Source organism: Felis catus, chromosome F1, assembly GCF_018350175.1.
Source record: "Felis catus isolate Fca126 chromosome F1, F.catus_Fca126_mat1.0, whole genome shotgun sequence".
NCBI lineage: Eukaryota > Metazoa > Chordata > Mammalia > Carnivora > Felidae > Felis > Felis catus.
Window position 1 is genome coordinate 20,533,084 of NC_058384.1, and position 25,461 is coordinate 20,558,544.

Consider the following 25,461-nt stretch of genomic DNA (forward strand, 5'->3'; position numbering starts at 1 on the left):
GTGGCTAGGCCCCGCCTTCAGGGAAACTGCTGCTCTTTCCTGGGACCTTCTGCAGGACTGTGCTCGTCTGAGAGTGTTGTTTGAATTCAGACAGGCACCGGGCGGCCTGTTTTCACTCAGGGTCTGGGTTTGGCAACCTGGATCTCGGTTGTTTACCTAATCTAGTGTTGGGTTATGTTTTTCCCCTCTACTGATTACAAGAAGGTGCCAAATGTAATCAACCCCCTCACCCTCATCACTGTTCCCCACTCTGAGCCAGAGAAAGTCAGGCGTGGAGAAGGAGCTCTCTCCAGACTACCGGCTAGTCCAGGGGCCCTGTTTCCATCCCGATGGCTCATCTTTCCCCAGCACAGACCCAACCCAGTGAGCTCCGTCTCCGCGCTGCTCCCTTCTCAGCCCACACGCTCCCTGCCCCTTCCCAACTCCCAGCCTGGGTTGCCCTTCCCATTTGCCTATACCAGCTGGGATCACACCCATCCTTCCAAGCTGAACTCAGCCTCCATTGCTCCTGGACCGCAGGGGTGGGGACTCAGCCATCCTCGAGCCCAGAGTGTAACCCAGAACTTGCATTGCAACGGCTTCTTGTACAGATGGAGGCACGATGCATACGTTAAGAATGACAACTATAGGGGCGCCTGGGTGGCTCAGTGGGTTAAGCGTCCGACTTCGAATCAGGTCATGATCTCACAGTTTGTAAGTTCGAGCCCCGCATCGGGCTCTTTGCTGACAGCTCAGAGCCTGGAGCCTGCCTCACATTCTGTGTCCCTCTCTCATTCTGCCCCTCACCCGCTCATGCTCTCTGTCTCTCTCTCCCCCCCCAGTCAAGAATAAACATTTTTTAAAAAGTTTGTTAATGACAACTACAATTGAGAGCAATAGGAAATTCCTCATGGGTGTTTAAAGGAAAACCCCAAGTAGACTTAGACCTTGGCCTTCTGCAGTTCACCCAGGAGGTTTGCCTGTCACCTCATTGTCACCTCATCACCACCGGCCACCCCCCCCCTCTTTCTGCCTGGGTTGGGGTATGGGCTAGAGCTGGCCACAAAGTTCCAGCTGCTTCCTGGGTTTGTTGGGAAATGACAACTTCTGCTGTGTTAAGACTTCCTTACTCACTGGGGTTGGGGAGTGACTTTAACCTAACGCACGTGGATTAGAGCCTTGTGATGCCCACCTGCCAGCGCCTGGAGGGGGCGTGTGTCCTTCTGGGGCCTCAGGGCCTCACGTGTCAAACACCCTGCCGTGAGAGGATACGGTAAGACCTTTTGCATGAAGCGTTCAGCGTCCCGCACAGGTACTTGTGAGTCGGACCCAGCTGCACGACTGCGTCTAGCACATCCCGTCCCCGCCCCCACCATCACAGGGATGCCGTACCCATCAGTGGTACACAGCGTTCTGTACCCATCAGTGGTACATAAATAGCGTTCCGAGGTAAGCCTCTTCTTCATGGTCAAGTTTTGCAAATGTAAGCAGGGACGGGGGCCAAGTTTCGCAGAGCCAGAGACACTGCAGAAGCTGCCAGTGATGCATGGGACTCAGCTGCCCATGGGGCGGTGGCTGGGGAGGCTGCCCGGGGAGCCTGGCTGGTGCAGACAACGCGGGGGCCACAGGAGACCTTCCTGCGCCCTCCCTCCCTCCCAGCCGCCGTATCTAATCCCACCGCCACACACAGCGGCCCTGGCCTCTGTGCCCCTCCTAGGGAAATGTGTGGACAGAGACGTTCGTCACGCAGTTATTTGTAAGACGAACCTCAATTTTCAACTGTTGGGGAACAGTCTGACCATGGCCCAAAATACGTCCCAGAAGACTACGGGTGTTAGGCCGGGTCACGGCCGGTAGATGTATCTGGAGCTGAAAGAAAGCTCTTGGGACCGGGGACCTCTTGAGCTGAAAAGGAGGCTCCCAGAGGTGAGGGCCTGGTGGCCATAGACGTCACCGCGCGCCTCTGGGCTCCTCCCAAGGGCCGGGTCCCCAGGAGTCGAGAGCAAAGTAGAGATGGGACCACGGAGGAGACACACGAGGCCCAATCCAGACTGCAGTGCGGGTCACCAGGAAGCAAGTCACTGAGGTCTCAAAAGACCAGGAGGACCCCGCCAGGTGAAGAAGGCTCCCAGCTGACTGCAGCAAACAGGGTGAGGGCCGCTCTGGGAGGCATGACGCTCCGGGAGAGAAAGCACGGACTTTGCAGGCTGAGTTGAGATCCCAGCACCATCACTTACGGTAGTAAGTGATCCAGCTGATCTGGAACAAGCTGTTAACCTCCCTGGGGCTTACTTTTCTCATCTGTGAAATGGGCATTCGTGATCCCCATCTGAGCATTAAGAGAGGCCGAGGACGAGAAGGTACAGTCCCTGCCTGCTCATGACGAGCACTCGACAGGTATTAGTTGCCAACACTTACTATTGGCAGGGCTGGAGGGGAAGTGGGGCACTCTGTCTCCAAACCCGTGATGCTCCCACCGAACCGCATGATGGGAGGGACAGAAAGAGTGGGAGGGCAGGAGGCACAGAAGCCCCAGGCGGCTTCCGGGAGAGTGCAGGGCAGGGGAGCGGTTGCCCCTGTGCAAGTTCTGTGATCAAACTTGAGGATGATCTTGCGACCTCTCTTGGCCAAATCTGCCAACCGGAACCCTGAAGCTGTGAAGTGCCTGGCTGGAGGGAGTCCCCCTGTGTGCCCTTCGCCCCGTGTGACAGGAGGAGCACTGGCCTGGGGTTCAGGCCCCTGGATTCACATCCTGATCCCACCGTATGTTACGAGTCCTCAGGCAAGTACCTTGGAGCTTGATCAGACCTCACGCCCGGTGCAAATTAGGATCCCCTGGAGACCTATCAAAACCGAACAAACCAAAGGAGGCCCAGGCCCCCAGAGAACCTCGTTTCATTGATGAGGCTGGGGCACAGGGATCACCTTTTCTCAAACTTGGCTCTAGCTCGGAGTCACCTGGGGCATTTTAAAGACCACTGATACCCGGGTCCCACCCCAGCGATTCTGGCATAGTTGCTACGGCGGGAAGCGTGGACAGTGGCGTTTTCAAAGCCGCGCAGGTGATCCTAATACGCAGCAAGAACACATCTCACCCGGAGGCGTCTCCACAGCAGGCTTGCATTGCACTGGCTAATTGCCGGGCTTTGTCAGACTTCCGTTCCTGCTCAGAAAGGGACACCTCAAGAGAGAGCCCAGAGGGCCCAGAGGCCAGCAATGCCCAGCGCAGCTTGCGAAGCTGAGGCCCGGGTTGGGCAGGCGGGCTGGCTGCAGGGATTCCTGCTGGGTGCCTGTGCCCTCCCCGCTCCTGGCGAGGTGAGTGTGCCGGCTGGACACCGAGCTTCACGGGGCTGTGTGTCTGTGGCCCCCGCCCCCCGGGCAGCACCTGCAGACGCCCGGGACAGACGAGGGCGGGAGGGTCCACCGCCGCTGATGCCGGAGACGGGTTTGGGACTTGAATACTGGGGGTCCTATGTGGGCCCCTCACTCTCTCCACTTTTTCAACATGTGTCAGACGTTCTGCTGGGCCCCGAGGACACAGATGAACAGATGTAGGTGATCGTCTGGCGGAGAGGCACGGGGCAGGGAAAGGCCATGCAGGCCGAGGAGCAGACCCACGGAGGCACGGGGCTGTACCCGGGGCAGGGGTGGCGGACGGGCAGGGACCCGGGCAGGCCCCCTGAGCCACACCGAGGTGCTCCGGCCGTTTCCTGGCGGCCCCGCTTCTCACGCACGTGAGCCTCGGTGGAGTAAAGCGTCACAGTCACGAGACAGTGCTGCCCTTTCTGCCTCCACCTGCCATCACGGGACCCCTCCTTCAAGGGGCCATAGTTCTGGGAGCCCCCCGGGGGTCCTCAGTGCACCAGACGACCCCGCAGCACACCCCCGTCTCCTGCTGCGCCTCCAGCCCAGCCCCTGGAAACGTATCCACTGCCCAGTGCTCCCCAGAGCCCAGGAAGGGGCCCCGGGCCACCGCGATGGCTGCTGAGGCGTCTCCGTGTGGCACGACGTCGTGTGGGCCTGGTGCTCGCTTCTGACAGCACTTGGGGGACTCTCTCCCTCCCTTGGGTGTATTGACCTTCCCGCTAGAACCCCCCAGAGGTCCTGGAAGCCACTCCTCTCCTCCGGACGGCCACCCCAAGCCCTGCCTTCTTCCCCCTTCCTTCCCTCAGGACAGTCGTCCCCCTGGAGGCTCCTCGGTCCCTCCTAGAAACGTTCCCCGGCATCCAGAATCCTGAGAGCGCCCGAGATGGGAAGGTAAGCCCGAGAGGGACAACATCCGCTCTCCTTCGCGGAGAAACAGGACAGAAAACTGCAAATCCGTTTGTCCTCCTTGGGCAGGTCAGGCTCTTAAGCTTCAAGACCCGAGCACCAGGCGAGGTGAGGCGTCCGCCCCACAGCAGCCACCGCGAGCTGTTGGAGCTTCACGACTTGCGAGCGTGTTCACTGGCATTTTTTCACAAGACTCACAGCCAGCCTGTGACGCAGGAGTTGTTATGGTCCTCGTTCCGTGAATAAGTAGATTGAGGCTCAGAGAGGTTAGGTGTATTGACTGAGGGTTGCCCAGCCAGGGCAAAGAATCAAAGAATCAGAATCAAATGCAAGCGTTTTGCCCCCCCCACCCCCGCCCCCCAAAACTGGCTGCCTCAAAAGCCGACAGCATTTCTGAAACTATGAAGGGTCACACAACTGCCAGGCATTAATAATTATTATCGCTTCCACCCCGTGGCGCTTGGCTTGAAGCCCCTGTACGGCCTTCAGCCCTGCCGCACTGCACATGCCCCCTTTCCCCTGGCCTGTGCCTCACTGGTCCTGCACGAAGAGCCGCCATCAGGAATGGGGCAGGATGAGCTTGAGACTCTCATGGCCCAGGCTCCCAACAAAAGTCCGGATCCCTGTCTGGTCTCCCACCCGTCTTGGTACTGTCTGGCTGGCTGTCCTGACCCCAAGTGTGTAAAGAGACACAGCTGAGGTCCCTCAAGCTGCCTCCACTATTTCAAAAGCAGTGCTCAGGGATCAGGACACACATGGAGCAGAGGAGGGCAGCCAGTCTGACTCAGTGCGAGGCTCAGAGGTGACAGGGCCTGGGGGATGTCCCCGTGGGTGTCTCAGCAGTCCAGAGCCATTCCGCCTTCTCAGAGTAGAGCCTCACCGTTTTCCCCAAGGTTCCCTTTTGCTGGAATGTGAATTCTTGTTTCTAAAGCGTTGCGAGAGAGAGTCGGGATAGTGCAGAAGAGAGGGAAAGGAGGTGGGGGGAGGTTCTGAGGTTTTGCAAGTCAAATACTCCCTAGGAAACATTTCAACGTTTCAGCGTATAAAAGGTTGAGAAACATATGGATTGAATTTTGCCGGAGAATACATATATATTTAAAAATTAAAGGGCAAGGATAGGGTTTGGATTTTCTTTTCTTTTTTTTCTTTCTTTCTTTCTTTCTTTCTTTCTTTCTTTCTTTTTTTTTTTTTTTTTTTTGGATGATTGGGTGTTTTTCCCCCGCAAAGCACAATTGGAGAGTTTTACTGGCAGCCAAACCACTTAAAACATTCTGAGATGTTAACCAGACCTAGAACCATCCAGGTGACCCATCACCCAGCTCAGCAGGTAAACAAGCTGTCTGCCCCTCTCCCTGTCTCTGAGTGCACATTCCTGCCTTGCCCCAGAAGCTGCGTCTACACGAGGAAATGGTGATTGCAAGTATTCCCACCACCAGCTGGTACACACTGGCTGCAGCCTGTGGGACTGTTTGCCTGGGTTCATCCCCTGGGAGTTCCAGAATGTTGCCAAAAGTCCGGTGGGGACCGGTGGCTCTAGCCTTGACCTCTCTCTGCGGCATTTTCTCATCTGACCAATGGGAACAATAATAGCACTTACCTCAGATTTACTTATTGAGAAGTGGGTGGGTAAGGACATGTAAAACGCTGAGACCTGTGCCTCGCACACTTCCGAGGGCTTGGCCCTCAAAAAAGAATCCGTGTGATGATGATTATACATGATTGTATATCAATACCCAGAGTGGGTTTTTTTTTTTTAATGCTTATTTATTTTTGAGACAGAGACAGAGCATGAACGGGGGAGGGGCAGAGAGAGAGGGAGACAAAGAATCCGAAGCAGGCTCCAGGCTCCGAGCTGTCAGCACAGAGCCGGACTCGGGGCTCGAACTCACAGACAGTGAGATCATGACCTGAGCCGAAGTCGGACGCTCAACCGACTGAGCCACCCAGGCGCCCCGAGAGTGGGGTTTTTTAATTCAGGACTTTGGGAAGAGGACAAAAGGATTCATTGACAAATCATTCGTTTCTTCGACAAGTACTTATTACGGAGGGCCTACCCCACCACTCTGCAATCACAAATCTCCCCGATACCTCGGCGACTCACAACAACAAAGCGTCTTTCTTGCCCGTGCTACTGCTCCACCTGGTCTTGGCCAAGGGTCAAGGGCAGACAGAACCACCACCGCCCGGTAAGGGGTCGCCGGTCACCACACCAGAATGAAAGGGGATTGCGACCAGTCAGGTACCAGCTCTTCAACATCCCTTCTGGAGGTGGCACGTGTCACGTTCACTCACACTTCAGGAGTCCAAACAAATCACATGACCATTCCAGAGGAGTGGGTGGGGGGAGGGGTGTAGTTCTATGCGGGCCAGAAGGAGCAGACCCGGAAGGGGCGGCGGGGCGGCATCCGGTGGTCCAGCAACTGCTCTGGAGGCTTGACATCTGTCCGCAAACAAAACAGACCAAACCTCTGCCCTCGGAGAGCTTAGTGAAGGGAGAAAGACAACGAGCGAAGTAAACTAAGGGCTTCATTCTTATTTTACTTTTACTTTTTTTAATGTTTTTATTTATTTTTGAGAGAGAGAGAGAGAGAGAGAGAGCACGAGCAGGGAAGGGGCAGGGAGAGGGAGACACAGAATCTGAAGCAGGCTCCAGGCTCTGAGAGGTCAACACAGAACCCGATGCGGGGCTCGAACCCGCGGACCGTGAGATCATGACCTGAGCCAAAGTGGGACACTCAACCAACTGAGCCAGCAGGTGCCCCTACAATTTTAAATAGGATGGTTGGGGTAGGCCTCATTAGGAAGGTGAAATTTGAACAAAGACTTGAAGGAGGTGAGGGGGCGAGCCATCATACATCTGGAGGAAGAGTGTTCTAGCTGGAGGGAACAGCTGGTGCAAAGCCCAGAGCCTGGTGTGTTTCAGGAAGGGCAGAAGGTCATGGCGCCAGGATGGGGTGTGCGAGGGGAGAGCAATGGCACGAGGAAATGCTGGAGAGATTGGACTAACAATTTAACAGGATAGTTAACAGTGGTTCTTTACTGCCTTTTTTCCTTTGTTCATTTGTGTGTTTCTTAAATTCCACATAGGAGTGAAGTCATACGGTATTTTTCTCTGACTTCTTTCACTTCGCACAATGTCCACTGGGTCCATTCGTGTTGTTGCCAATGGTATGATCTCCTTCTTCTTGATCGCCGGGTGATAATCCAGTGTATATACACACTACATCTTCTTAATCCATTCAGCTATAGAATATGGAATCAATATAGAATTCAATATGGAATCTAAACTAATTAGCACTGTATATGAATTACACTGGAATTTAAAACTTTTTTTTTTTTTAAAGAAAGAAATTGACAAGTGAAAAAGAAAAAGGATACTGGGCTGCTATGTGGAGGGTAGACCATCGGGGAGCAGGGAGACCAGTCAGCCCAGCCACCCTCTGTGACAAGAATACAAATGACCTGCTGGTCCGGGACAGGTTTGCTTGTTAACCTCATGAAAAGATTGACACTTGGTCAGCCCTGCTGGTCTCCTCCAACCAGGCCCACAGTCCTGGGCAAGTGGGCTCAGAGTTTCTTCTGTGCTTCTTGCATACAAGGGTGGGGCAGGTCAGGGGAGACCATTGTCAGTTTAAAGCATTTTGAGAGAAAGTCTATCTTCTTGCTCTTATTTCCCACATGGATTTAAATTAGGCACCCCCTCCCCCCCTCCCAAAATTGTCTGCTTCCTGGAAATCTGCCCCCCTACCCTCAGCAACAGAGGTACAAGACCTAATTACTTAGTCACACAATGGCAGTATCAATTACGACCTGCATCTTCTTTAGGATGAGAAAGGCTTCCTAAGCAGACGGGTGACCCGTGTTCCCTGCGCTCAGTGAATGTGTAGTCATTGAGTCTCCCCAAGGGCTGTGTGGTGGGAAGAGGTGTGGCCTCAATGTCTGGCCTGGTTACTACTTCTGGCTCTGCCTCTGATAAAAGCTGGCCTCTGTGGAGCGCTTTCAAATGCATGAGCTCATTTGAAACCCACAATCACCCTGGGAAAGAGCAGATTTCATGATCCTTATACCCATTTTACAGATAGAGGAGCCAGCCCAGAGAGGCTAGGTGACATGAGACTACACAGGAGAGACATAAGATTTGAACCCAGGTCCCTGCTCCAAAGCCTACTGCGTCACATGGCTTCTAGGAGCCACCCCGCTCCTCTTCCTGCTCCCCCTTCCCACTGAGCCCTCCCTATGAGTCTAGGCAGGCCCTGTGACCTGTTTTAACCAGTAAAACATGGGGGAAATGAGTGCATAATTTCTGAGGCTGGGCCTGCCGAGATAGACAGTTTCTGTGAGCCTTCGCCCTTTGGAACTCCCCCTCTTGAAATCTGCCGTTGTGTGAGAAATCCAACTCTTCCGTGGCCACCGTTCTGTGAGCAAGTTCAAGCCTCATGGAGGGAGGGAGGCTGCACGGTGAAACGTGGAAGTGCCAGACACATAAATGAAGTCGTCTTGACCTTCCAGGCCAGCCAAGCTGCCAGCCAAATACACCCAAGTGAGCGGCTCCTGCCAACTTGCATAGAGGAGAAGAGTCCGACCTAAACTCCTGACCCACAGAATCATTGGCAAATAGAAGAGTTATTGTTTTAAGACACTAAGCTGGGAGTAGTTTGGGGGCCGGCAATAGATCATGGAAACCCCTTCATATGACAAGAGAAGGGCAACGGCCAACTTGATTCTTCTTTCCTCCCTTCCTCCCCTTCGCAAATGTTTATCAAGTACCTACTACATGCAAGGCACTGTGCTAGGTGTGGATACAGAAACAAGCAAGGCGGTCACAGCCCTTCAGGAGCCTCGTATATAGCAGGGGAGACCATGTGTAGAAAGGTATGTATGTTAAAGCACAAAATACAGAGCAGAGAAAGGGCACCAACTCAGGAGTGCTTGACTTCACCTGGAACACAGGTCGATGAAGACTTCACAAACGTGGCATATAAATGAAATCTCAAAGAATGAGTGGGTGCTTCTCGAAGAGATGAAGGAAGAGGGCCATTGTGGGCAGAAGAAATAGTTCAAAGACAAAAGATACAAGAGCAGGACACACAGGGAGGATGACAGGTCTGTGTATTGAGTTCCTTCTAGAAGCCAGGAACTGTGCTGGGATTTGGTTATCTGAGCCGAACGCTGTCCTTCGCCCACCCCCGGCTCAGGGCAAGCTTTGCTCGTATCAATTGCTTTATCTGTCATCATGCAAAGCATTAAGATGTTGAATGGCATCTTAAGTCCGGGTAGATGCTCCCTGCATAGGTCAATCTAGGTCCCTGATCCATGACACCCCCCTTCATAGAATTTCATTGATAAGCACTTTGCCAGAACTTTTGTTGAACTAACTCCAAGCCCATCTGTGTTAGTCTGCTCAGTCTGCCATGACAAAATAGCACAGACTGGGTGGCTAAATCAACAGAGATTGTATTTTCTTGCAGTTCTGGAGGCTGGAAGTGCAAGGTCAGGGTGCCGGCACAGTTGGGTTCTGGTGAGAACCCTGCTTCCGGCTTGCTGCCTTCTTGCTGTGTCCTCACATGGTGGAGAGAGCGCTCTGATGTCTCTTCCTTTTCTTCCAAGGGCACTAATCCCATCATGAAGGCCCCATCCTCATGACCTCATCTGAACCCAATCATGTCCCAAAAGCTCCACCCTCAAATGCCATCACATTGGGGGTTAGGGCTTCAACCTATGAATTTTGGAGAGACACACACATTCAGCCCGTAACATTATCTAACCAGGTTATCATCTGGATGACTGTCCTTCATCTTGACCTTGAGATGTCTCAATGGGACTCTTCGCTAAAGTTCATGTTTCACCCCAGAGTTTGATATCCCAGTGATCCTCCAGTCTGGAGACCCGATTATTAAAGGAAATGAGACCATTTCCTCTGCTAATGGCTTACAAATTCTGTGTTTAATGATCTTTTCAGAAGCTTTGGCCAAGGTTCGGATCTGTCGGTTTTGGAATCTACCTCTTTTTCCATTTTTAAAAACCTGGTTCCAAAGCTGCTAGCCTCCTGGCACCTTCTGCCTTCCCAAGACTCCTCAGAGAGGCCCAAGCAGGCTTTGTGGATTTTCTTGTCAGGTTCTGTCCATGCTCTGGGATGTAAATGAACTAGCTCAAGGGTGCTGGGCACTCCCTTCCTTGCAGGACAGGACAATTTCTTGAAGTATTAATGGGGACATTTTCATCTCTAAATGTCCTGGCCCCAGGACTGGTGAAGGTAGCTGGGTCTGTATGTATTCCCTCCTCAGGGGGGAGCTTTGTACAATGGCCCCAAATAGAAGCATTAGCCTGGCTGTCTATTTCTGACATTGGTTGAAGAGAAAATGATAAATATTTTTTTAATGCTTATTTATTCTTGAGAGAGAGAGAGAGAGAGAGAGAGAGAGAGAGAGAGAGAGAGCACAAGCGGGGGAGGGGCAGAGAGAGAAAGGGAAACAGAGAATCTGAAGCAGGCTTTGGGCTCTGAGCTGTCAGCACAGAGCCCGACGCGGGGCTCAAACTCACGAACTGCGAGATCGTGACCTGAGCCGAAGTCGGACGCTCAACCGACTGCACCACCCAGGTGCCTGAGAATGTGATAAGCATTTTTAATGGCCACCAGAAGAGTAAGGAACAGAATTCCCTGAGGTAAAAAAAAAAAAGTCCTTAATCAGGGAAGGAGGGAGCAGGGTTGGGCAGTGCTGAGGAAGTGTAGGCCCTGGGTGGATGGCTGCGTTGTGCCCCTGGGGAAGCGACGGCATGGGTGCCAGGGTGCCCCATCTTAGCCGTGGTTACCCCACATGTGGCATTGAAACGGCCAAGACCTCCAAGGGGCCCTTCCCTTGGAGGACGAGGAGCCTGTCCACCACAACCAAAACACCTGAAACTGGGTGGCCTCGGGCAAGTTCCTGAAACTCTCTGGGTCTCAGTTTCTTTGTATGTAACATAGGGACGTTCGTATTATTTGTCTCCGGACTGTATTGAGGATCAAATGAGCTCGTGTGTTGTAAGCACTTAGAACAGCGCCAGGCACGCAATACCCGTGCTGGTGAGGAGGGGGAGCAGCCTCCGAATCCTGGGGAAAGGAGAAGCTTTGGTAATAACTTAAATTGGGTTTCCTGCCAAACCGGCAGGATAGGAACTCGGGGCCAGGTTGAAGTGAATCTGGAGAAATTAGAGAAACATGACCTTTCTTGCGCATTTGAATGCCTGAACCAAGATTCCCACCTGCTGGCCTCTCTCACTCCTGAGTCGGGTTACACTTCTCTCTCAATATTGCTCGTTTTGCCCTTTGTGGAGCGGGCAGCACCTGAGTGGGCTCTCACGTCCCCTCCCAGCTACCACTTGCCCCAAGCTGTGGCTCTGCCCTTTTCTTACTCTCCTTTCTTACGAATCTTCCCCCATCCCGAACTTCCCATCTTCCCGTAAAACCAGAATGGTCCCCGCACAGATGTCCGCACCGTCAGCCTCAGAATCCGTGAGTGTGAGGCTACATGGCAAGGAGGACGTGGGTGGGTTAAAGGATGGAGGGTTGTGGGTAGACTTAAGTTTGCTCACCAGCCGCTCTTAAAGTAGGTAGGTTATGGGGGTGGCGGGGGCGGGCAAGAGAACTTCAAGGATCCTCACGATGGACTGGAGGAGGGAGGCAGAGAAATGGCAGCGTGAGAAAGACATGGCTGAACATCGTCAGCCGTGGAGGCGGAGGAAGGCGCCACTAGGTAAGGGACGTGGGCGACCTTCTAGAAGCCACAGAAGACAAGGAAGCTGCTTCCCCCCCCCGAGAGCTTCCAGAAGGCGCGCAGACCCGTCTCAACGGACCTTGATTTTATAAAGTCCGTTGAGACCGGTGTCAGACTTCTGACCTCCAGAATTATAAAATACGGATTTGTGGTGCTTTAAGCCACTCTATTTGTGGTCATTTGTTAGAGTAGCAGCCGAAAACAAATACACAACAGCGGTCACCATTAACACAAAAGTAAACAAAAACACTTGTTTTTGCAAAGCTTTAGCTTTCCTGACACTATCCAGGAGTTCTTGGCCTTCTCTTTGTCCTTGTGTCTCTGCCCCTCAGTCCAGGAGGGATGCATGTTCTTTTACGCTGAGTTTTGTTTTTGTTTTCGTTTTTGTTTTTTTTAAAGATTTTTGTAAAGTTTTCTTTGTTAGAGAGGAAGAGAGAGAATCCCAAGCAGGCTCCGCGCTGTCAGTGTAGAGCCCGATGCAGGGCTTGAACTCATGAACTGTGAGATCATTACCTCAGCTGAAATCAAGAGTCTCATGCTTAACTGACTGAGCCACCCGGGCCCCCCAACATTAAGAGCTTTTTAAGGAGCGCTCTGTTCTGTTTATTTAGACATGTCCCCCTTCTTCAGTGAGCTCATCCCTGGTTATACTCGGAGGCCTTTCTTGTCTAGAACCTCCCATCCCTCTGGCATAATCCTTGTTCACACCTCTAGGGTCACACCTGCCTTTCCTTTAGACTTTCTAAAGTTTTTTCCAAAATCTAGTACAAGTGACTGACTAGTTAAGGCCCTGTACGAGGTGCCGAAGACATCAAGACACAAAGCCACTCACTTACAAGTAGCTCATATCTATTGAGTGAGATTATGTGAAATTGCCCTTTTTTTTAGATCTTAAAAAAAAAAAAAAAAAAAGCGAAGTGTCCATAATAATCCCGTATAGTTGAACTTAAGGAGAGAGAAGACCGTAAGGAACTACCAGTGTGAGAAATACACAAGAAGCAGGAACAAGAAGAGGAGTCCTGGTGAAGGGGATTAAAAAAAAAGAAGAAAACAGAAGTGCTGTGAACAAAACGGAGCCCCATCATGGAGAGCACCTGGGGACCACTCTAGAGTGGGTGGTCGGGGGAAGTGACTGGTGTGTCCCGTGCAGGAGCTTGTACTCTGGAAAGACTCAGGGAGATGGGGAAGACCTCAGACGTCGAGGACAGGACCCCACTCTGTGGCTTTCTCTGGAGGGAGGGTGAGGAAGGGCAGGAGAGGGCCAGTCCAGGAGCCTAGTCGGTTGGAGGGGTGCTTGCGGTAGCCCACACATAAGATGGCGGTGGCCTAAAGGAAGGCCATGACAATGGGTTGGGGGAGAGTGGGCATATTTAGGATGTGGGACACACAGGCCTTTTTGGTGACAGAGTGGGGGGAGGTGTAAGGAAAGAAGAGGAAGATCTCAGGGAAGTGTCTGGGTTCAGTGTTAGGGGACTGGATAGTTGTGCTACTCCTCAAGGTGAGGAACCCCAAAAGAGAGGCAGATTGGGGAGCCAGCGACATGAGTAGAGGAGAATGGGAAGGGGGGTAATTAACCATAGTTCTGGAAATGTGTACAAAAATTGCCCCCAGTGACCCACACCTCCCAGCATCCACAGCCTTGTGTAGTGAGTGCCCTCCTCTTGAATCCAGGCTGGGCCTGGAGCTCTTTTTAACCAATAGCATGTGGCGGAAATGATGCTGTGCCAGGGCTGGGCCTGAGTCATATGAAAGCCTGGAAGCGCCTGTCTTTTGTACCTTTTGGAGCCCTGAACCCCCATGTAAGAAGTCTGGCTACCCTGCTGGAGTGACCAAGTGGAGAGACCATTTGAAGAGGCCACTTGGAGAGGAAGAGGCCCTATGACTGCAAGGAGAAAGAGAAGCCCAGTCGTCCCAGGGTCTCAGATGAGCCCACCTTCCGGATATTCCCATCAGTGTGCCAGCCATGTGAGGGAGCCATCTTGGATGTGCTAGCCAGGTACCCCAGGTATCTGTAGCCCGAGCTGACACCACACAGAGCAGAAGTACCTCTTAGGCAGGCCCAGTGAACCCACAGGGTCTTGAGAGAGAATAAGACGGTGCTTGATGTGGGGGGATTTTTTTATGCAAACTTTTCAAAAAATTATACTAAGATACATATACTTTACCATCTTAACTATTATTAAGTATACAGTTCAGTGGCATTAAGTGCCTATCACCACCCATCCACAGAACTCTCTTCATTTTCTTAAACTGAGCCCCTGTACCCATTAAACAGTAGTTCCCATTTCCCTCTCCCCTCTGCCCCTGGCGAAAACCATTCTACTTTCTGCCTCTATGAATTTGACTCCCCTCGGTACCTCGCGTAAGTAGAATCCTACAGCGTCTTTTTGTGACTGGCTTTTTTCACTCAGCGTGATGTCTTCAGGGTTTATCCGTGGTATAGCAGGCGTCGGGATTTTCTTCCTTTCCAAGGCTGAACAATAATCTTGTGTTCATACACCACATCTTGTCTGTTCATCCATCAGGGGACCCTTGGATTGCTTCCACCTCTTGACTATTGGGAGTAATACTACTACGGACATGGACGTAAAAATATCTGTTCGAGGTCCCGATTTCAATTCTTTTGGTTATAAAGCCAGAAGTGGAACTCCTGGATAGTGTGGCAGTTCTATTTTCAATTTTTTTGAGGAACTGCCCTGCTCTTGTCCCCAGCGGCTGCCCCATCTTACATCCGGGCCAACGGTGTGCAAGGGTTCTAATTTCCCCACACCCTCACCCACACCTTAGTATTTTGTTTCTTAGGTTTTTGGCTTTGGGGTTTGTTTTGATAGTAGGCATCCCAGCGCGTGTGAGGTGTTACCTCGTTGTGGTATATGGTCCTCGTTTTAAGCCACTAAGTTCTGAGTCAGTTTGCTATTACAAGGCAACGAAGACACTGAGTTTGTGGCTCCAGTGCTTCCTTGGCCATCTGGTTATCATGGACCCTAAGATGATCGTCACCTCCTCACAAGACCCCCCATGTGTACTTCCCAGTTTCTGGTGCTTGGCCAGAATCAAGTCTAGAGCGGCTGCCCTCGAAGGCAACCTTGGAAACGCATGCTGAGAATTTCCCCGGTGCTGTTTTTATAAGAATTAGACACCCCTCCTCCCTTGGCTTAATGTAACATGTTGGGGTTGGCTACACAGGTGACTTGTGTCGGAAATACCTGGAGCACCTTCTCGAAGGTAAAAGGTTTTCAGAGCATGCATGGCTGGCCACCCTCACTTTTCTTCATACACATAGACAAGTGTCCGAGAGAATGCCGGATCCCACGCTCCCAAGCTCCCGAGGGTATTGTAGATTTTCTCACACGTTCACACGCATATCTGACCGTTCACCCTCTTCCACGTTCACATGCTCAAGTACAGGTCAGACCTTGCTGACCCAACTTATAGTGAGGCACCTTCAAGATAAACCTGGCTGCTGAGATCGCCTGGGGGAGCTTTCACAAGTCTCGACGTTCAGGCCACTGCTCATGCCAGTTAGATCATAATCTCTGAGTGCAGAACCCAGGCATCAGTACAGCCAACTTTGAGAACCAAAGATCTTCAGCCACTGTCAAACCCAGGCCTGCAGCAAAGCTGTATATAAATATATACTTTTTAAGTTTGATTTATTTGTTTTGAAAGAGCGAGCATGAGCGGGGAGGGGCAGGGAGAGAGGGAGAGACAGTGAGAGAATCCCAAGCTGGCCCCATGCTGTCAGCGCCGAGCGCGATGTGGGGCTTGATCCCACAAGCCGTGAGATCATGACCTGAGCCTTAATCAAGAGTCAGGTGCTCAACAGACTGAGCCGCCCAGGCGCCCCTCACTGTGGCTTTGATTTTCATTTCCCTAATGACTGATGATGTTGAGCATCTTTTCAGGTGCTTGTTGGCCATTTATATATCTTCTTTGAAGAAATGACCATTCGAGGCCCAACTATTTCTTACCCCCCAATCCTTACAACACCACTGAGAGGAAAGGATCGTCCGTGTTTTGTTTTGTCTTTTTTTTCTTGATCGTCCATGTTTTTATAGATGAAGAAACCAACGCTAAGAGAGGCTAGGTTGCCCTAAATCTAATTGGTGACGGAAAGCAAGGTCTGTCTAATTCTGAAATTCACAGCATACACATGCCCGAAACTTTTAAGTTCACAGATGCTAGTGCCAAATGAGAATTGCAGTCAGAGGGATATGGGGCGTAGAGGAGGGGTGAGCACAGAAACATGGGCCTCCCAGGGCATCGTCAGGGGACAAGTAAGAGCAGGTTCCATACATGTTCCCGGTGAGAAAGTTCTCAGTGACAGAGAGAGATGCAGGGCCCCAGCAGGGCACGGTAAAGGGGACCCCTGTGGCCAGACCTGTGTCTGCAGCCGAGAAAGACAGGGTTGGGGTGTTCAGCTGGGAGCCGCTTGTGTTTCGGGCTCTGGACTCATGTCCCAGGAGCTCTCCTGGCCTGGCCATAGTCAGCTCCGGCTACAGATTCTAGGACGGGCTCAGACCCAGCCTCACCCACGGTCGCTCCAGAGGAAGCAGGAAGTCAATGCCCTGCTCAGGCAGCCACTGCAGCTGCAGGAAACTCGGAGGTGTGAGACGATATTTCTGTTAAACTGTCAGCTTCATCAGAAATCAGTGCCAGAAACTGGCTTCGCGGCTGTGTGTGTGCACACGTGTGTGTGCCCGTGTACACGGACCCCAGCACCCTTTAAGAAGCCACCCCTACCCCAAGCGGTGAGAGTGAGGTGGGGTGGGCTGCGGTGGGGTGGGAGGGTTCCGATGATCTGAGCGAGAGGAGAAAGGACCAGAGCTGCTCCCAGGCCCTGGCAAGGAGCCTTCGCCTCTGGAAATGATGCTGAAATATTTCAGCCTCTCTCCTGGGGCTTCCTGTTTCCTATTTGGTCTCTGGTTTCCAGGCAACGCATGAGCACCCCCAAACCCCTGAAACGTGCAGGTCTCCAGTGCCCCTCTTGCTCCGAAGCTCACATCTGTAACGAGTTTCCCGCCTGCGGGTCTCCCGGGGCAGCCCATCCCCTCGGCTCTCCCCAGAGGACGGAGCAGCTGAAGATGTCTTGTGGTTGGGGGAGGAGGGGTGTGTTTTCCTCCTTTGTAGGTTCCTCCGGTTTAATAAATCCTCCCGCAGAGTCAGTTTGGCGGGATCTGGGGTGGGGGTGGGGCAGGAGATTTAGGGTCTGCAGCTTTGATTTCGAGAAGCACGGAGTCCTGGCGGGAGGCCAACAGCCTGGAAAGAAGGTGGGGGGACAGGGGCAGAGTCGGCCCGCCGGTGGGCCGGCCGAGGGCTGGGTTTCTCAGGAGGGAGCACAGGGCCGGCTTCTGCAGTTAGGTGACCCCGGTGGGGTCTGGGGGCTCGGCCCTTCCTTGGGTGCCTGGCGAACTGGCTTCTGAGTGCAGGGGGCCTGGTGGGAACAGTGGAAAATTACAGAGGCAGAGTTTTGGGGAACTGCCATTTTTGTTTTTAACATCATAATACGGGGTATGTGTTTTTCAAAGTTCAATAGGGCTTCAAGGCTCCTGTCCTCCGAGCCCCAACCCCAGGGCCAACCACCTTTATTTCCTTTAGCTACTTGATAACAATTTACCTCCATATTTACAATACTATTTTTCAATATCATTGTAGGCATTATTTTTTTTTTAATTTTTTTTTCAACATTTATTTATTTTTGGGACAGAGAGAGACAGAGCGTGAACAGGGGAGGGGCAGAGAGAGAGGGAGACACAGAATCGGAAACAGGCTCCAGGCTCTGAGCCATCAGCCCAGAGCCCGACGCGGGGCTCGAACTCACGGACCGCGAGATCGTGACCTGGCTGAAGTCGGACGCTTAACCGACTGCGCCACCCAGGCGCCCATCATTGTAGGCATTATTGACTTCCACCGTGCAAGATAAGGATTGGTCTCTCTTGCACACACATACACACACTTCCACTCTCCCACCTCACAGGGAGTTGTACAGTGACATTTAAAGCACAACACTCAGGGGCGCCCGGGTGGCTCAGCCGGTTGAGCATCGGACTCTGGATTTCGGCTCAGGTCATGATCCCGGGGTTCAGGAACTCGAGCCCTGTGTCCAGCTCCGCACTGACAGTGTGGAGCTTGCTTGGAATTCTCTCTCTCCCTCTTGCTGCCCCTCCCATTTGTGCTCTAAGTAAATAAATTAAAAAAAATTTTTTTTTCATAAATAAAACAGAATATTCAGTATTTGTATTATGAGTAGGTAAATGCTGTTCCCAGCTGAGTATCCTGGCACCAGATTACATTTCTCTCCCTGTGCATCTTCCTCGCCTCTGTCTCACCCCCACGTTAACAACTGCCTTGTTTTGTTGGTTTTATTCTCTACATACCTATCTTTAATTTTTCTCCGGAACCCCTCTGTGTGTGTCTGTGTGTGTGATCCAGGTAATGGGCCCTTTTTGTTTTTTCCCCCGAGACTTCGGTCCCCCAGCTCAGCCTCCTGCTCTTATCTGAGCCTGGGAGAGCTCAGAGCACTCTTCCTTCAACCTGAGCCTGGAGATTCCTGTCCCTTCTCTCCTGGGTTCCTTCCATGCCCATCTTTCTCTTCCTTGGTTCACTCCCTCATTTTGGTGGCACTCCCTCTCCACGAGCTTCCTAAGAAAAGGGTGTGTGAAAGGTAAACTGTCTTAAAGCCATGCATGCCTAAAAGTGCCTTTAGTCTGCCCTCCCAAGATGAAGAGTTTGGCTGGAAAGACAATTTGAGACTGAAAGTCATTTCTCCCATTATTTTGGAGGCACGATTCCTTGTCTTCGAGTTGCCAGCGCTCCTGGTGAGAAACCTCGTCCCCCTCTCGTTACTGATCCTTGTATGTGGCTTTCCTCCTCTGCTGCACACACTGATAAGATCATCTCCTTATTCTTGACATTTAGACAATTCAAGATTAAGTACCTTGGTGTGGGTCTATTTTCACTCTTCTGATACACTGTGGGTCCTTTCAAACGGGCAATTTACATCCTCAGTGCTGAAGGAGACACAGAATCTGAAGCAGGCTCTGGGATCTGAGCCACAGAGCCTGTCAGCACAGAGCCCGATGCGGGGCTTGAACCCATGGCCCGTGAGATCCGTGAGTTCTACTGAGACAAAGTTGGACACTAACCGACTGAGTCACCCAGGTGCCCCTGTCCCTGAAACTTCATGAGTATATTTACCTTATTGTCCATCTCTTTTTCTACTTTCTGAGAGATACTCGTGAGTTTTTGTTCTATCCTTCCGACTGAATTTTTAATGACCATTATAAATTTTCAAGAGCTGTTTCTTCCTCTCTGAGTATTCTTTTATATATGTATCACCCTCCTTTTTTATGGATCTTTCTGAAAATCATTATAATTGTTTTTTTCTTCCATACACTATCTTGGTTTCCTAAATTTTTTCTTTTTTTTCAGTTTTGGCTCAGTCTTTAATGTTGGGGGTTGTCTGGTATGGATGAAAACTACTTAAGAAAAAAAAAAGCCTCCCTTTAGAAATATAAGAAAAAACATATAAGCTCCCCTGTTAAGAAAAAATACCAGGTTTTTATTCAACAAAATGCTTTGCTAGGTAAAGTCACTAGTGTAAAATTTACAATCCCAAATTAGATTGCATTTTGCTATATACTGTATTTTCTCTTCTTAAAAACTCCTGACATCCAAAGAATAAAAAATAAGAAAATGAATTTGCATTAAAACTTGTTTTTAATATAAGAAATGCACAGAAAACACTTCCTACTCCTGAATCAGTCACAAGATTTGTGAAACTTTAGATAATTATTACATTAATCATACATCTCAAGCTATGTCAATAATATTAATGATTCTGTAGACCTTAAACATAAACTGTCAGCTATTTTAATAGCAATAGTCAGGAATAGCAAAGAATTGCAATCCGGGACAAGCAAGCTACAGCGAAACCATAGGTAAGTTCAGAGAACAAAGAAGAGGAATGTGCTTTCATAGAGGAAAGAGGGAAGTTGGGAGGGGCTGTTGTAAACAAAAAGTTCATTGGTGTAAACGGGGAGTTTGAAGGATAGTGGCTTCTCATGGGCTGAGCTGTTGCTGGGGCAGAAGGAAAGCCTTCCTTTCCTACTGCTAAGGCAGTACAGTCATATCAACTTACCAGGCACCTCTCCTCCCATTGGGTCTGCAATGGATGACAAGTGGTAGGGTGTGAGAGCTCCCACTTCTGGCCTCCTAACTCCATTTTAAGTGAGGTTTCCTTTCATTCTTCAAAGATCTTGATCACAAGGGGGGGGAAATATAGGTATGCCTGGATGGCTCAGTCAGTTAAGCATCCAACTCTTGATTTCTGCTCAGGTCATGATCTCACAGTTCGTGAGTTCAAGCCCCCACATCAAGCTCTGCGCTGATGGTGCAGAGCCTGCTTGGGATTCTCTTCCTCTCTGCCTGTGCGCGCTCTCTCTCTCTCTCTCTCTCTCTCTCTCTCTCTCTCTCTTTCTCTCTCAAAATAAATAAATCGACTTTATTTTAAAAAGGGGAAATATATATTTCCCCCTTTTGATCAAGATCTGTCTTTGAAAACATCACTGATCAAGACTCAGGTTTTCCGTATTTAGTAGTTTTATTTCTCGGTGCGAGGAAGGACCTTTCCTGGTTGTCATGTCCTACGTAGGAGGGCAAGTAGAAGGCAGTTGGGAATCACTTAAGGCCACATTTGAGTAACAGAGAAGGTTAGGAGAGGGAAAACTCTCAGGCACTTCCCTCTTATACAAGATTGTAAGCACTGGAGATCATCTCCTTGCTGGGTACGTCATTTTTGCAAAAGTGTTTTGACAGGCAATAAAATGCAAACCTTAAAATGATTATACGAGACAGAAGAAATAACAAGACAATTCCAAAGTGAATGATGGTTCTAAACCAGGACCCTAGGTCTGAAAGTAGCCAACTGAAATGTTTACTGGCACGCATTCTACCTTCGGGGAGAAAAGTTGTCCTTACGGAGGCAAACCCAGAGTCACATACGCCTCCTGGAAGTCCCCACTTACAAAAGCAGAATAGTGAATACTATAGGAGCACACTGAAAGAGTTAATCAAGTGCATTTGCGAAGATACAGTGCAGGTATAAACATGAAGCGATACCTGATTAACTTTTTGTCAAACAGCAAAATTCAAAGGTATTTTGAAACAGCACTGCTCCTGGGGTGCTTGGATGGCTCAGTCAGTTGAGCATCCAACTCTTGATTTCAGCTCAGGTCATGATCCTCAGGTCCATCCCAGGGATGGAGCCCTGTGTCACTCTGCACTGAGTGTGGAGCCTGCTTGAGATTCTCTCCCTCAGGGTGCCTGGGGACCTTAGTCAGTCAAGCGACTGACTGTGACTCAGGCCATGATCTCGCAGTTTGTGGGTTCAAGCCCTGCATCCGGCTCTGCGCTTGACAGCTCAGAGCCTGGTGCCTGCTTTGGATTCTGTGTCTCCCTCTCTTTCTTTCTGTCCCTCCCTGGCTTGAGCTTGCACGCACGCTCTCTCTCTCTCTCTCTCTCTCTCTCAAAAATAAATGAAACTTAAAAAAAAAATTCTCGCTCCCTCTGCCCCTCTTCCCTGCTCACACATTCTCTCCCTCTCTAAAATAAAATGAAACAGTACTGTGACCTCAAAAGAACCATTTAGAACCAAATGTTACCAACAATACTGCCTACCAGGTTGCAAATTCAGAGACCATGATTTTGGATAAGGATCCAAAGTCAGTTAATAGTTCAGATGAAGGAAAGACTTTTTTGAATTCTGAACCTTCTAACCCTTCAAAAAGTTTACAGGATCATGAAGAAGACCGTAATTCCAAAAGTTATACGGGCCTGGTCCGGACATCTTGGGAAAGCTGTCTCCTCATATGTCATCTGCTTCAATTCCAGGAAATCTTTCCTTCCAGGTCACCAGATGGTGTGCAGGTCTGGTCTGGTTTTGATGCTTTCTTTGGAGGTGTCATGTGAACCCAAGAGTCTATTCCCTGGAATTTGGAGGCACGAGGGTTGGCTAACAGTACCTGATAAGGGCCTTTCTAGCGAGGTTGAAGGGAGTCTTTCTGGGGGTGTCTCTTCCAATAGACAAACTCTCCAGGTTGCAAAGTGAGATGCATAGGGTCTTTGTCCCCCACGGACGCAGTGTGAAAAGATTGCTCTACGAAAGCATGGTTATTTCTGATAGAAGCAATTAGGCCTTCACAATATTAAGTATGTCTCCTTTTATCAACTGTGGATCAAAGGAGACAGAGGCCAGTGCATTGGATGTCCTGTGACTGTCTCAAAGCCTGACAGCCTAGGAGTTCCAAAGGGGGTGGGTCTGAGATTTAGAAGGACTAAGAGTGATGATTTCAGCCAAGGTCTTTGGCAGGTCTCTACAAATCTTGCCAAATAAGTCGCACAATATATTGCCGTTACTGCATTCAACTAGCCCTGAGGCCTTAGGATCGTGTGCATGATGAAGATGTTGTAAAGCCCGCAAAACAGCACAGACTCACTGAAGTACCTGAGTGACGAAATAGGTTCCCCAATCACTAAGGAAGTGCAAGAGGGACCCCCAGATAAAGATGCTGGTTCATGAACACTATCATTCTGTCAGCAGACCGATGGTTTAATGCACGTACAGTCATAAGTGGTGGGAATTTTAGAATTTCTGAGAAGGCCAGATTGTTATTTGATCTAACCCAGAGTTCCCTCTTTTTATTAAACCAACAACGATTAGATTTCCCATACTGTTTTTCCTTTAATGGGGCCAATTGTTGGGTGTCTCTGTTCAGTTTTCCTAATTACCTTTTGGGAGAACATCCCTTTGGAACATGACAGAGGTTTGGCTATTGGGTCCCTTGAAAGCAGGATTTTTTTTTTTTTTTTTTTTTTTTTTTTGGCAGAAATATGAGGAAGGTGGTTTCCTTTGGCCTCCAGCGAGTCAAGTCTGGAATGCCCAGAGACCTTAATAATAGCCAGAGCAGCCGGCAAAACTATGGCATCTACTACATTTTGAACATAGGAGCCATTTTAAATTGTATCCCCATTGGAGGTAAAGACATCTCGTTGTTTCCATAATCTTCCAAAGTCATGAGCTACCCCAAAGGCATACTGACTATCAGTATAAATGCTTGTGGTTTTACCCTTGGCTAAGGTACGAGCTCAAGTAAGGGCATATGCCGACTCAGCCTGTTGAGCAGGAGTAGCCAGAGGTAAACTGCTATCTCAGTGACTTCAAAAGGAGTTGCAGTAGCATCCAGCACTTATTTACCACTTTTGTCCTTTAAATAAGAACAATCGGGAAACCACAAAAAATCTGCATTGGGTAGGGGAGCTTTCGGTAAAAAATTGAATTGCCTCAGGGTGGTCAAACGGTGATGTGTGTCAGCGTTCAGCAGTAGGGAGGGATTTCATCTGCATCCTCGTAGCCCTTGTTCTCAGATCAGATGTCCTAAGTACTGAACACCCATTTGAGCAAACTGCAATCTTTCTTTGGAGACTTTAGGTCCCTTTAAGGCCAAAAGTGTTCACAGATGGTGAAGAGGTTTGAGAAGGGATCAGAGAAGCAAATCATCTACATATTCTAACCAAGTAGAACCTACCGAAAAACTTCTTTCATATCAACCATTTCCGGTGTTTTTTGTTTTTTGTTTTTTTTTTTTTTTTGAGAGAGAGAGGGCACAAGTGAGCAAGGGGCAGAGAGAGAGAGAGAAGCGGGGCTCACCCAGGGCTCATGTTCACCTGAAGCAGGGCTCGAGCTCACGAACTTTGAGATCATGACCTGAGCCAGAGTCAGATGCTTAACGAATAAGCCACCCAGGCGTCCCCATCCGTTTCAGCCTTTAAGGTTTGTGAAAAGTGAGGACTCTGTAATCCTGGGGCATTACTGTCCAGGTGTATTTCCATTCTTCCCAAGTGAAGGCAGGAAGATATCGACCATCCTTTTCAAGTGGAATACTAAACAAGCAGTGCCTAGAGCCATTACAGTGAAAAATTTGCTACCAGGGAGAATGGGTGTCCCGTAGCACATGGGGGTTACGGGAGCAACAGGATACAGAGGGGTAACAGCATTATTTATTTGTCCTGGACAGACCTCCATCCTCAGCCATTGGGTTTTCTCATGGGTAAAAGAGAGGTATTACAGGAACTAGGGCAGGGGGTAACGAGGGCCTGAGCCTTGTAATCCTCTATTATGGGCTTGATGCCTTGAAGGGCTTCTTTATTTGGAGGGTATTGATTAGTTCTGGGGAGAGGTTTTGAGGGACCTATTTGAATCTTGATGGACGATGCCCTGTGGATTCTGCCAACATCAGTTGGAGATTCTGCTCATAAAGAGAACTGTAGCTGATCCAACAGGGACGAACAATCCGCGTCCCCAGGATCAGCTATAGTGCTGTCAGAGGCGGAGCCAGTAAGAGATGTCAGAGGGTCATTTAATTCACTTGCCTGGCTATTTTGATCACTGCTATTACTGCTAGTTTGATTTCTCTTTGGGGGAGAAAAATTCCAGCATGCCCCTTTCCTAAGATATCTCAGCCAATAAGTGAATAGGGGTGGAGGAGCTAAGAAGAGAAGGTGAGTGTCTCTCAAAGGGCCTAGACAACTGGGAAAAGGTTCAGAGACAGGAATCTGCTGAGGTTTATTAGAGACTCCCACCTCTTGAACTGGTTTAGCACTTCAAGGCAGAGGCTACTTTTTGGCAGTCGGGCTGAGCACCAAGAGCGTACCTCTGGTTTCAATGAAGGGAGAGGGGTTCATTCCCAGTCTGGGGAGTGGTTTCTCTGAGCCGGTTAAGAGGGAAGATTGGGAGGAGCCCCTGTAGCTCCTCAGAGCCCCATCTCTTGCAATTAGGACACTGGAAAGGCTGGCCAGAGGGCCGGAGGTGTCTGAGTGCTTGAATTTGTATGATTTTTTTTTTTTTTTTTTTTTTTTTTTTTTTTTTTTTTGCCACCCTGGCTCTTTGCAGTAATAGAAGAAACTTCTGGTGTTGCTTAGGGACCTTTATTTGCTGGAGTTGAAAGTTGAGAATTTTAGCAGTCTTTCTTTTAGGTGACCCATCTAGGGTGCCAGAGAGCTTGCTGGCCAAGTTAACTACATCTGGAGTGGACATGGCTTCCCATTCCATCCTGGGGTTTTCTTGGGGTGTTTTGGTTTCTGTCGTTGTTGTTGTTTTAACAGAGACAGATCCTGGTTCAGTCATTTAATAAACAGTTAAATGCTACCCAGGTGAATTCAATATCTAAAGGAAGACCAGAATTTTCTTTGAAGACAATTTGGAGTCAGTAATATTAGTCACGAACAGGTTCATCAGGCTTTTGTATACAGGCCTCAATTTTGATCCAATCAACAGGCTTAAGAAAAAGCTACTACAGTTGCTTGGTGGAGATTTCCAGCAAGTGTCCTAGCATCTTGCCAAACGTTAGGGAGTCTGTTCCTCTCTATCCCTTTCAGGATGTTCCCATCAGGATCTTTT

General features: G+C 49.9%; 1 long non-coding RNA gene across 1 annotated transcript in view; it reads left to right on the forward strand.

Moving 5' to 3' along the window:
- The first annotated feature begins 1,652 nt into the window (after positions 1 to 1,652).
- The window catches only part of LOC123382836, a 38,549-nt gene continuing 14,740 nt past the window's right edge, over positions 1,653 to 25,461 (forward strand). Inside the window, exons 1-2 of the long non-coding RNA XR_006591878.1 lie at positions 1,653 to 3,294; positions 4,152 to 4,236. This is a non-coding gene — a long non-coding RNA (uncharacterized LOC123382836). The remainder of the gene's footprint in view (positions 3,295 to 4,151; positions 4,237 to 25,461) is intronic.